Here is a 10,963-nt window from a genome sequence, read left to right as displayed (position 1 = left end):
CATTTTACTATAGTCCAAACAGATGTGGCCCTCCAGACACGCCCATTGTACTATCGTCCAAACATATGTGGCCCTCCAGACACGCCCGTTTTTCTATCGTCCAATCATATGTGGCCCTCCAGACACGCCCATTTTCTGTCGTCCAATTAGATGTGGCCCTCAATACACGCCCATTTTACTATCGTCCAATCAGATGTGGCCCTCAAGACTCGCCCTTTTTTCTATCGTCAATCAGATGTGGCCCTCCAGACACGCACATTGTACTATGTCGAAACATACGTGGCCCTCCAGACACGCCCATTTTTCTATCGTCCAATCAGATGTGACCCTCCAGACACGCCAGTTTTCTATCGTCCAAACAGATGTGGACCTCCAGACACCCCCATTTTACTATCGTCCAATCAGATGTGGCCTTCAAGACTCGCCCATTTTTCTATCGTCCAAACAGATGTGGCCCTCCAGACACACACATTTTACTATGTCCAAACAGATGTGGCCCTCCAGACTCGCCCATTTTACTATCGTCCAATCAGATGTGCCCCTCCAGACACGCCTTCTGAATTTGTCTGCAGAGATACCTACTTGAGTCCAGTCTGCATCCTTGGATCTAAAATCTCCTGCCACCTTTGATGCGTACTCTGATTGTGGGAGATCTCACAAAATCACGTCCGGTTGTTAACAACATAACTTCGGTACGTCCAGTCACTTCTCACCACAAGATTATCTTAGTTTAAAAGTTGTTTGAGAGGCAGCAAAGACCGCTGGGTTTTTATTTAAACAGGTTTTTAATGGAGAGAGGCTGCCTGGAGGTCATTACATCACAATCCTCCAGAAACACACCAATCAAAATGAATGAACCTGCTTCATGTTTACAGGTTTAACAATATTGTTAAATATTTAGCTAACAAATTATTGTAATGTCTAATATTGGTGCACAGAAGGCATTCCTTAAATAGCTTCAGTTTGTTTGCTTGACATGCAGGAAACAGCAGCCGCAGTAACGTGATGGATCGCACCGTGTCTAGTTCTTGTAAATAGATTTTGTGAGAACAGGAAGACGTCGGAGTGTGAAACCAGGAAAAGGACGTAAAGAAGGAAGTGTCTCATATCTGAGAAGGAAACACGAGGGTCGAGTGAGGTCAGCGATTGCGGCGCGTGTTTGTTTGTGCGTCTGTGTACAAATAATAAACAAGCACATAAAACATTCCACTTTATTTCATACAGAATCTCATTTTATTATTTTATTGACGTCAACAGGCGGAAGTATCATGATGTGGTCTGCATCTGTCTTGTCCTGGACTTCTGATCCACTCAGGATAATTTAACTGAACTTCACACGCATGCGAGTGTCACTCAGCTCCAAGGTCAAGGTCACAAATCAAGGTTAAATGTTATGCAAGGCTTTTGCTTCTTTTTTTATTAATTTTAATAGAAGATTGTACACATTTACTTACGTGCACACACTGTTACAGTTCAAGACAATTAATCTGGAACAACAACCATTAAAAACTACGTTTAACTCTAAATGTTCAAGCTGTCCCAGGGCAGAGGGGATTTTCTTTAAAGGCCCCATGAGTTTCTCCTCCTGATGTTGGTCACAATACTCGGTTATGTCCGGGTCATTGCCATAGATTGATGTATATAATATTTTGTGGACAGGTGTGTAACGTGCACCTGTTGTATCCACTTGAGTTGATAAAACTGTAGAAACTACTGCATTTGTTTTGGTTGTTTCTGAAACAGCATTCATTTGGTCCAGAGTGGACACAAATTATTTTCTAACAGATTTCCCAAGTTTCTTTCTGTCCCTTCAAATACCAGATTTTAAACGTGTCAATAATCTGAGCGGCCCATAATCTGCATCAGCCCCTAACTTTTAACGTGTTTCTGTGTTCAGGCCGCGAAGCCTTTGATGTTTGATAAATGTTCCTGTGGGCAGTTGAACAGGGAAAGCAGGAAGATGAAAACATGCACGTCATCGTGACAGCTGCCATCACTGAATGACTTAAACACGATAAATAATTCCTAACAGCGTTTCCTCTTCTGTAATTGTAGTTCTGGACTCTGATTCTTAATCTTCTGTGCATGAAAACGTGTTTCCTTCTGATTACGACACGAGGCCACGTTACCAAATGCACGAGAGCGAAGGAACAAACTGTCAGGAGGTTGTGAACTCATCAGTTATCTAAAAATATGCATCGCATCCTACAAGGAATGCTGCAAGGATGTTGAAGCATTTGCAAATAACAAGCATAATTCAAATAATGGTCATTAATGACTTAATGATAAACAGGTTGTAGCTACAACTTGTCACAGTTTTGCATTTGTCTGATATTTTATATAAGAGTGTGAATGTTTATGAATCATTCACTCTACAGTGATCATTCTTCTTCCGTACGTTTTTGGCGCGATTCTCTCAATTTCCGCAGTTTTGAAGCTATTTCAACAAATCATAAATCAAAACCCAAAAAAGTTCAATCTGGTCTAGCTGCTTTTTGCTCCTTTCTGCTAACCACAACATTGTTGTACTTCCTCTAACTTCTTTCTACTAATTTCAGCTTGTTATGCTCCTTTCAGTTTATTTATGCAAGTTTCAGCTTTTTCTGCCATTTCAGCTACTATTTTGCTGTTTATGCTAATTTTAGTTTTTCTACTAATTCCACATTTTTTGCGCTCATTTCAACTTTTTTCAGCCTAATTCAGGAAAAATGTGCTCGCTCCACTTCCTTCAGATAATTTAAGCTTCTTTCTGAATTTTAGCTGCTTTTTAGCTGTTGTTTGCTAATTTCAGCTTTTTTCAGATAATTTACACTTTTTGTGCTCATTTCTGCTTCTTTCAGTCTAATTGGGCGAACGTGTTCTTTCTGCTTTCTTCTGCTAATTGAGCTTGTTCTACATTTTCAGCTACATTTTTTTAGCTCATTTCAGCTGTTTTCAGATAAATTCAAGTTTTTCATGGTACCCTACCAGTAATTAACTTCTTTATGCTAATTTCAGCTTGTTATGCTCCTTTCAGCTTTTTCTACTAGTTTCAGCTTTTCTGCTATTTCAGCTACTATTTTGCTGTTTTATGCTAATTTTATCCTTTCCAGCTAATTCCACATTTTTTAGCTCACTTCAGCTCCTTCCACTCCCTTCTATAAGTTTTAAGCTTCTTTCTGCCTTTTCAGCTACCTTTCAGCTATTTTTGCTAATTTCAACCTTTTTTTTAGCTATTTTCTTCATTTTTGTGCCAATTTCTGCTCATTTATACCTCATTCATCAAAAATGTGTTCTGCTTTCTTCTGCTAATTAAGGCTTGTTCTTTCAGCTACAATTCAGCATGTGCTTATAGCTAATGTCAGCTGTTTTTCAGCAAGCTCTTCAGAAATAAGCATTCACACTGCATTTTTGCTGGACATGTAATTTCGCTTGTTATATGTAATGTGAGCTCCTAGTCACAGATTTAATCCTCCCTCTCAGGTTCTACGTTCCTGTCGTAAGCTCATTGAAACGAGGAAAGCTGTTGACGTTTCTTAGACCCGCCATCCTCTGCCTCTGATTGGCTAACATCCGAACGTGCAGCCAATCACTAACACCTTCTTTTAACGATTCAACCAGAACACCGCTCCTCCATCCAGTATTAAAAACACGAGTTAAAAGGTCAGTAACATTAATAAATCAAAGTTTATGAACCGTCTGGACCTGGAGATTTACAGCATTGTAGCTGATTCGTAGCTTCTTCTCTTCTCACCTTTCAAAGCAGAAAATGTGTCTAGTTCACGAGAGTCAGTGGAGCCTAAAGGTTTTGACGGCTGCGTCATCGGAGGAGAAACTTGTTTTTAAAGTCACACAACTTTTCTGCGCTTCACTAAAACTCAGATTACCTGTGAGATCTTTCACACCTGAGATAAAGTTGCTGCTGCATCATTTTTTTTTTTCCCCAGAGGTGACAGAGACCACATTCCCTCTGGTTTCACTGTGTAGCAGGGGCTGCTCAACTGGTGGCTCAGGGGCCAAACCAGGCCCACGGGTGAACTCAGTTGGACTCACCAATGGGTTCATTTTGAACTAAAACTAGATTTTAAGCCGTTAAACAAACTTATTGACCACACTATTCTCCTTGAAAAATTAAATAAATATGGTATAAGAGGACCAGCATTACACTGGGTATCTAGCTATTTAAAAGATAGGAAGCAGTTTGTACAAATAAATGGTGTAAGATCTGACCTGTGCAATATCACTTGTGGAGTTCCTCAAGGCTCTGTACTTGGACCAAAGTTATTTATTTTATATGTGAATGACTTAGTGAATGTATCAGGACTCCTCAAATGTGTCCTTTTTACAGATGACACCACATTTTTTTGTTTGGGTAAATATGTAAAACAGATGTTGGAATTGATGAAGACAGAATTTGATAAAATACAAACTTGGTTTAAAATTAATAAATTATCATTAAATTTAGATAAAACTAATTACATGATATTTAGTAACAAAAAGAGAACTGTTGATTATCCATTTAGAATTGAGGGTGTTGAGATTTGTAGAGTTAATGAGATGACATTTTTGGGTGTAATCATTGATGAACAGCTAACATGGAAGAATCACATAAATTCTGTAAGAACAAAAATATCTATATCTATTGCAGTACTATACAAAGTCAGGGAATTATTAAATGATAAAGCTCTGTACATGTTGTATAACACAATCATTGTTCCACGTTTAGTTTGTTAGCCCTGACGTATAATTTTATATAAGTTCATTATTAGCAGATAAACTTTCACTTTTTAGTTCATTCATTCAGTTTTCTTCTTCAGTTCTGTTTTCACTTCATTTAAGATCCACAGTATGTTTGCCCTCATGTTATTGTTGAATGTATTTTTTTTTGTAGCTTTAATTCACAACATTTCATCTTAAATAAATCTTTAATCGTCTCGTGCACTAGTTTCCAAAGTTATATATAATATCTGAACAAGTGGCATCTTTTCTTACAACACGGAGACGAGATGATGCTGCACTCGAGACAATTTAAAACAAACAAAAAAAAACGGAACAAACTCCGTCCTGTATCGAGTTTAAACCCGACGCAGTTTTAAAATAAAGCTCATATTTGAGACGACTGGATTCTACAGAACGTGTAGCCACCCTAAATAAAACACACCTCTGTTCAGATATAAACCCCGTCACAGCACAAGATAAAAACCTGTGCTGAGACTGAGTCCAGTCCAAATGTGGACTGGTTTTACAGGGTCTTGATGAGGGTTTTTACAACACATAAGGCGTCACATTATGGCTCACGCTGTGTGACTGATCTTTGCTTAAGAGGGTTTGTTCGTGCTCAAAGACCCCTGTGAACTGAACCTAGTCACCTTCCAGGAATCATCCGGTGTGAGGGGCGTCACAGTCCTGCTCTTGCTGCTGCTGGTGCAGTCTTCTTGCTCATAGCTTCCTCCTGACACCTTCAGAGTCGTGCCAGGACAGAGGCCCGGATGTGATTCATGGCCGGATCTTTGTGGGAGTGTGCCTCTGATGAGGGCAGAGCATCTCAGCAGGAACAAAACAAACAGTTTGAAGCACAGAAGCATCATGACTGTCTTCACTCTGAAGGAGTCGTCTCGTTCCAGATTGTTCAATCAGTTGTGTAGGTTATGGAGAGCTTTAAAGAGTTTTAATCTGGTGTGAAAGGAGCTTAATGTTGGGTCATTAGTAGAGAGGAACATCAAAGGCAGCATGAAGGTCAAGAATCTGTTTCTTCTATTATTCTTTTTAGATCATTTTAAAGCTTGTTACTTAATTGCCCTAATTTACTCAAGGTGGTGGGAACGAGAACAAAGTTCTTTCAGACTCAGACTTTTCATCCTTTAGGAGGAACTCAAGTGCAGAACTCCTGGGAAGTCCTGGGAAGAATTTTAGTGATTGGACACCACGTGAGAAAAGAAGGTTCTTCCAAGATCATGTTGAGAACAAGCTGCAAAAACTTCCAAACCAGAGCTGCAAGAACAATAACGTCTGCTTTCTCGGGAGAGAGAACTACTTTCTTAGTTCTTGTGGAGCGTGGACCAGTCCTAACCCTCCTGCTACACTGGTGTCAGAAGCATTTGTAATGTGTGTGTGTGTGTTTCGGGGGGGGGTCTGGGGATCCTCCCCCTGAAATTTTTGAATAAAGTAGACACCATTTCCTACATTCTGGTGTATTTTAACAGGTTGTTAAACATCTACGTTTATCTATGTAAGTAAACACTTGATTCAGTTACTATTTTAGAGAGCAACAAGAAGTAGCCTGACCAACAGCTCTCCTTGTATGATTAGTGCATGCTTTTCTTCTCTCACGCATCCCAACAACCCCTCCACCCCGGTCGACAACTGCCAGTACTAACATAGCGCTAAGCTAGCATGCAACACAGAGGTGTCTCACCCTACTCCCCCCACCTCATCCACAAAAAGCCCTGAAAACATGAACGCCCTGCCAAGGAAAGTGACCGAGGAGAAACACCATGCGGCGTGGTGAGTTGTTGGAGACAACCAGGAAAACCTGGAGTGGACTTTTAGTGGTTTAAGTATTCTCCTATTAATCTAGTGGAATGGATTTGTTCATGAAGAAAGAGAAACAGCGCTGGGTGAACTCATGTTTCATGTAAATGTGTGTGTGTGTGGTGGTGGGGGTGGTGGTGGGGGTGGGGGGGGGGGGGGGGTTCCAAACGAATATTTTTTAAATGTGTGGGTGAAACATCTCCATCACGTGTAATTGATGCGACGCCTATGGTCAAAATGACATGTGAGGCCTAAGCCTCGAGGGTCAGTTAAAGGTCACAGTTGTTAGTTTATGATGCAGTAACTCCACAACGAGCTCCACGATATCTCACATGGATATCTTGACATGAAAAAACATGTGTACATGCAGTGTTCCCTCAGTGAGGACTGAACTAGTCAAAAGGACCTTCTCTTACTCCGCTCCTGTTTCCTGGAATATCTTACAAAAAGATCTGAAGCTCTCGACCTTGACCTCTCTAAGTGGCGTCAAACATCTTCTAAGTTCCTGGGAAAAACCAACGCAGACATTTTGCTGTTTTTAGTATTTTACATCGCCTTATAATCTAGCTGTCAATGTTTCATTATTTGTTCTTAATTTGTATGCTTCATTTTATGATTGTCCACTGTTGTCATCACTCTTTGTTAAATCCAGGTCTCTCTTGTAAATGAGTCCCAGAAGCTCAATGGGAATAACCTGCTTAAATAAAGGTTGGATGATTGCATGAAAATGACATATCTCATGACTTCAGCAGGTGCAACAAGGTCTGAAACCCTCAGATTTAACTGCTCAGTGAACCTGAGACATTTTGTCTTCAACAGAAAAGGAAAAGGGAACGAGATGTGCTGTGAAACTTCCAGTGAGAAACATGAGCTGAGAACTGGGAGCAGCTCGGCACCTAAAGGTCCAAACGTTACAACCACACATGAGGTTTCATATTTCCATTCTTCTGCTCAGCACTTTAAAGGTGCTGAGGGCAGCGGTTAGTATCAGCGTGTCCCTTTCAGACAGGACACATTTAAAATGAGCATTCCTGTAAAATGAGTTAAAAAGTTGTTTTTCTGGAAGAAATGCACATCAGCCCCTGCTAATCATTTAAAACCAAATGCTGTGAGCATTCTCAGTTTTCTCATGAGTTGCTTTGATTACGTTCTCTCAGAATAGTCCCAGAGTCCTCTGGAACCTGTCTCGAAACTGTCTCAGTTCAGTCTCTGTGAGTCAGAAAGGACGAGATGTGTGGGACAGCGTTGGGAATGTTTGAAGTTTTGAAGTTGCCTTGTCCTGGGTGGTTGAGTCTACACCAACACGTCTGAGGACATCTCCAGAGCAGGTGTCAAAACACAGCTCCAGTGCTCATGAGACGGGTTGGAGACGCTAGAGGTGAAGTTGAAAAAGGTCTGAGACATTTTCAAAATGTTTGTTACAGTATTTTGAGAGAAAATTCTCAAAACAGTTGCTCAATTGTATTTTTTTTACACGTTCAAAACTCAATGATGCAAGCTCATGACTCTCCAGCCAACGTTTTGAGACTTTAGAGACTTCTTAACAAATTCTGTTTGGGAAAGCTCTTCAGTTGCTGCTGTATAAAACTTTTATACTACCAGTAGTAACTGTCACTGAAATCCCTTCAGCAGGTCGAGGGGTATTTTGCTTAAAGGCAGACAAACAAACACAAACAATTCCATTATTGTCTGCTTCAAATGCAACCTGTGATAAAGATCACACATTTGAAGGGTAGCCTTTTTGTCATGGAGGACAGTCGGCCTCCATCACTTCATCCGTCCGTTATTTTCTTCTTGTTCTGGACTGGGGTCTTGGGGGCAGCAGCTTGAGCAGGGAGGTCCAGACATCTCTCTCCATAGCCACCTCTTCCAGTTCTTGTGGGAGAACACCAAGGTGTTCCCAGGCCAACCGAGAGACATTGTCTCTCCAGCCTGGCCTGGGTCTTCTCCGCGGTCTCCTTCCAAGTGGACATGATGCCTGGAGTATCTCCCCAGTGAGGCATTCAGAGTCCATCCTATCCAAATGTCTGAACCTCCTTTACGGTCTCCTCTGGTTGTGGAAGAGCAGTGGCTCTACTCTGAGTATCTCCTGAAGAAGTGAACTTCTCACCCTATCTCTAAGGAGAAGTCCAGATACCCTGCAGAGGAAACTCATTTAGACCTGGATCCACAGTTTTGTTATTTTTGTCACTACCCAAAGTTCTTGTCCATAGTTGAGGGCAGGAACTTAGACCGACCAGTAAACAGAGAGCTTCTCCTCGCTGCTCAGCTCCCTCTTCACCACAACGGACCGGCACAGAGTCCACAATACTGCTGAAGCTGCACCAATCCATCTGTCAATCTCACGCTCCATTCTTCCCTCACTCGTGAACAAAACCCCAAGATACTCGAACTCTTCCACTTGAGGCAGAACCTCACCGTCGACCCGAAGAGAGCAATCCACCCTTTAATGACTGAGGACCACGGCCTCAGATTTGGAGGTGCTGATTCTCATCCCAGCCACTTCACACTCGACAGTGAACAGCTCCAGTGAGAGCTGAAGATCACGGCACGATGACGCCAACAGGACCACATCATCTGCAAAGAGCAGCGATGGAATCCTGAAGCCACCGAACTGGACTCCCTGCACCCCCTGGCTGCACCGAGAAGTTCTGTCCATAAAAGTTATGAACAGAATTTGTGACAACGAGCAGCTCTGCTGGAGTCCAGTCAGCCGCCAACGGCCGCCAAAACCAAACAGACTGACGTGTTAAATCTGTCCTTCCGCTTTAATTAACGCATCTTTTCAGAACTGGTGTTGCTTAAATTTTTCATCGATGAGGGTCCACTCCGTGGATGGTCTGGGGCTAGAACAACCTGTTGAGGAGCCAGAAGTCCTGCATGTGTTGACCTCACGTCTAAAAGTGTCCGGTCAAACAGAGTGACTGATTCTGTTAGTCGGAGCGATGAAACCTGAGCAGCGGGCCGAACCGAGTTTTATCTGCTGCTGTTTTCAACTAAAGCCAATCATGTCAATCCAATAAGCAACGACTGACGTTAATGTTTGGGCGTTTAACAGACTGCAGCTTCTAATTAGCCCTGAAGGTCCACTCTGATGACAGGAAGGCTGCAGAATAATAAAGTTTCTGGGGATCAGTTAAAACAGAGAGTGATCGCTCTGGATGCTAACGGTCTTATTTCTAATCAGATCTGTGCAAAAACTGAAGCAGGAAACCAATTAAAGACAGCTCCAGCTGCAAAGGTTTATGGGAAATTTCCTGTAAAGCAGTCTACGTTCTTTATCACCTGCTGCCAATGGCAATAATGTTTTTACTACGGCTGCGTTTGGTGAGTGATGTTAGCAAAATATCTCATGAACCACTGGATGGATTTTAACTTTTTTTATTTTTTTATTAGTTTTTTTAATTAAAATAAAATTTTAATTAAACTAGTCATAAGTTTACCACTCATTACCTTCTGAAGACAACGCAATCAAAGATGGCTGCTGCAGCAAACTTGAGCAAATTATTTTTCTTAATGCGGCACGGTGGATCGGTTGGTAGAGCTGATTCCTCTCAGCGAGAGGGTCACCGGTTCGAATCCCAGTCCAGGGCTCTTTCTGGGTGGAGTTTGCTTGTTCTCTCCGTGCATGCGTGGGTTTTATCCGGGTACTCCGGTTTCTTCCCACAGACCAAAAACATGCATGTTAGACTGACTAACTGTGAATTGTCCCTGTGTGTGAGAGAGTGAATGTTTGTCTTGTTTGTGTCCCTGTGATGGACTAGAGACATGTCCAGGGTGTCTCCTGCCTCTTGCACTGATGGACATGGGCAACAGTGACCCCCGCAACCCAGAAAGGACGAAGCGGGTAAAAGATGCTGGATGGATGGATGGATGGATGGATGGATGGATGGATTTTTCATCATATTTTGATAGAAGACCTTTATTCAGAAGAAATAAACATTGAATAAAGTGAAGAAAGGCAGCGTGATGCAGCAGCTTCGTGCTGCTCAGATGTTGTGAGGAGAAGTATCTAGAAAAAGCAGGACTTTCCACAACTTGCTCGCACCAACTCAACTCACCGAGGAGGAGCGAGGCAGCACCTCCCGACTGTCAGAAGATCAGTCGACACTTCGGTCCACACAGCGCTGAGTTTGGGACCGGGGGCCCTGACCCTCAGAACCTTTTATTTTCATTTTTTAAATTTATATTCAGTTTATTCACACACAAAGAATCATAATACATAAAACATAACTGCAAGATAACAGTCAGGTCTCCTAAAAGATATTTAAAGCTGATAGACGGAGCCTGGGTACATCTAATTACATACAACATATTAAAATAACATCACAATAAAACATCAGTCCTCATACAATACAGATCATGTTACCTCTGATCAATCAGGTCCCACAAGTGATCTCAAGTATATATATATATATATATATATATATATATATATATATATATATATATA

This window comes from Nematolebias whitei, chromosome 6 (genome assembly GCF_014905685.2).
Source record: "Nematolebias whitei isolate Nwh7 chromosome 6, NemWhi1, whole genome shotgun sequence".
Taxonomy (NCBI): Eukaryota; Metazoa; Chordata; class Actinopteri; order Cyprinodontiformes; family Rivulidae; genus Nematolebias; species Nematolebias whitei.
The sequence above is the reverse complement of the archived record's forward strand: the minus strand, read 5'-3'. Positions refer to the sequence as shown.